This window comes from Rhagoletis pomonella, unplaced genomic scaffold, assembly GCF_013731165.1.
Source record: "Rhagoletis pomonella isolate Grant_MI unplaced genomic scaffold, Rhpom_1.0 Rhpom_scaffold_00014, whole genome shotgun sequence".
Taxonomy (NCBI): domain Eukaryota; kingdom Metazoa; phylum Arthropoda; class Insecta; order Diptera; family Tephritidae; genus Rhagoletis; species Rhagoletis pomonella.
Genome location: NW_023458568.1, coordinates 2,867,466 through 2,870,232, shown reverse-complemented (window position 1 = coordinate 2,870,232; position 2,767 = coordinate 2,867,466). Strand labels below are relative to the sequence as shown.

At 33.0% G+C, this 2,767-nt stretch overlaps 1 protein-coding gene across 1 annotated transcript in view; it reads right to left on the bottom strand.

The window, feature by feature from the left end:
- The window catches only part of LOC118749172 (E3 ubiquitin-protein ligase listerin-like), a 74,112-nt gene that overhangs the window by 1,259 nt on the left and 70,086 nt on the right, over positions 1 to 2,767 (bottom strand). The gene's annotated exons all lie outside the window — the stretch shown is intronic.

Sequence of the window (2,767 nt, the reverse complement as noted above, 5' to 3'; positions counted from 1 at the left end):
TAAGGGTTATTAAATTTATTACCTCACGTTCATTTATCATTTTTCAATAAGTCTACAAGTTTTTAAGATATTAAGATAAAACTTACAAAAACTATAATTTGCCCTTATGAATTTTTAATTCTTCATTACTCCAGCAACCGAGTAAAAAATAAGAAAAAGTGAGACGATACTTATTTCAAACGTTTCAAAGTTTTCGGATGTTTATATAATCTTAAAAGGACCATGTACTTGGTCACGCCGATTTGGTCAGTTTTCAAGATCGTGCTGAATAAAGTCAAACATGTATTGACCAAGGTTAAGAATCGGTTGATAAGTTAATAGTAGTTTCAAGCACATTAGTATTTGCATACATTAACAAAATAAAATTAGGTTAAGAAATTCCCATTTTAAGTCCATTTATTCAGTCTTGAAAATCGGAGCGGAATGGTTTCATTAGTCACCGAAGAAGCACATTTTTTGCGGTTTCTAAATATGCCGTTATATGAAAGTAGGGGACGTGGAAAAAGTGTTTAGATATAAATATTTTAGTTAATTCCATTATGTGAAAAAGACTATAGGTAAATACAATAGTCCTTAACAAATCCTGAGAAATCCTTTTGAGGACTCTCCAATTGGCCGATATTGCTTTGCATTCAGCTTGAACGAAAAAAGTCACTCGTTTCTGTAATCCGGTTATTTTATTTAAAAGTTATTTATACAATTGAAGAGATTCTTTTTTAGAAAAAAAAACTGGAGATCCACTTAAGTTTTTCGATATAACTTTGGTAAAGGTTACTCGATCAGTACGTAATAATTACCAAATTGAAGGCGAGACTTACCGTTACTGATCTATGATAACACTGTACGGCAAAATCAACTTTTTTCTCTGGGTATTGGGCCAAACCAATTTTTTTTAGGAGATTGAGTCATAGGTAAAACAGAGATTTCTCCCTTTTTCGAAGTTAGCCTCCGAAATCGAGATATGGGCCTTCGAAGTTCGAAATTGGACCTTTGGTAAAAAATTATTTTTAATTATTGCATGTAAAAAGCAAAAAAATAAAAATACAGACGTGGTCCGCCTTTTTCTCATATTTATATGGTATATAACTTTTTTTGTGAAAACTTACATTACAGGTGCTATAACGGGTCAAAGGTCAGATCTTCGAAAAATTAAATTCCTTAAGCTGGGATCACACGATTTGTACATTTGGCTAAAAATTTGTCAAATTCATAGACAAATCATGTGAACGCTAAATTGCATTTGCCATTTATCAGAAAAGCCAAATATTTGCCTTCTTGTGGTAAATCAAAAACAACCCTGGTGACCAAATCGTGTGAACGCAATGCTGCTACATAAACCAAATAAAAATTACGCAAATGACCAAATATCTGATTTGCCACTTGATGACAAATGCCGGTGACAAATATACAAATATTGTTGAGCGCTATTGCCATTTCGTGCTTGTGAACGTTTGTATTTTCCAGTTTTGGTAAAATTTTAATATATAATATAATATACGTATCCGAAAACTACAGAAAAATATCACGTTATTTGAAAACAATAAGGGTACTCATTTAAAAGCGCAAAACTCTCGCAAACCGTGCAATTTTAAACCCTCGCAAATGAAATGTCAAAATTTGTATGGAATGCCATTTGCACAAAAAGGGAAACTTTGCACGGCATTTTTGTATCGCAAATTTGCGCAGTGTTGTGTGCAACCCTCAGTCAGCTATTTTGTTTACATCCATTTTGGTTTGTGCTCAACGCTTTTTCGAAATAACTGCGGCAAGACCTAAATATTTACTCAAATTTGAGTTTCAATTGTTCAACTTTATAAATTAATTATAGTCAAATAATTAAATGTCAGAAATTGCATAAAATATAAAATTATTCTCGAAACACATGGCACAAAGTTGTCCAATTGCCCAAATATGAAACTTGCGCGTATATATGAGTACCTTTAATAATTTTAAAATATTTGTTCAAACTGAACATTTGAAAACATGTACATATACGTATTCGACAGTAGCTGAGTGTGCAGAGAAGCGTGCGACTATTTGTAAGCTTTCATGAGGTCCCAGGTTCTAATGCCGGCAGACGAACATATTAAAAAATATTTATAAAAGTATACTTAATTTCTGAGTATAATTAATTATGGAAAATCATATGTGAAGTTCAGAATGAAAAATTTCAGAAAAACAACCGGAAAAGTATTCGTTTCACAACCCTTCGTGGCACTTTTTTATTCACCTTCCTTTCAGTTTTCGGATCTCTTTCCGCAGTTTTTGCTGGCTATATATTTACATATACATACATGCATATGGTCGTATAAAGCACAAAACCGCGTATCGTCATTCTGCAAAATCGCGTAGCTGACATTTGCTGCCAAAAATTGGATTTCCTTACAAAAGCTGTTGGCTCAATCCTTATCCATTCGTCCTAAAATATACTATCCAGAAATGCGATTGCTTTATAAAAAAGAGAACCATTTTGAAATATGAGTGTTTTTACTATCTAGATAATAATTTATGCGACCTCACATAGGCGGCTTGGCATTTTGTTGATACGCGGTTTTGTACGACGGTATACAGATAATTAAAGACGATCTAAATAACACTGAGTGACAGAAAAAAGTTTATATCGTTTTTTCGAGGTTCACACTTGTTGTAGGTCTATTCAAGCAGTAAAATCTGCATACTCAGAATTTTAAATACACCCCCAAAATCTGGGCTTAAGGTCAAAAACCGCGTTTTTCAAAGGTTGACGCACAGGTATACTTGCTCGTAA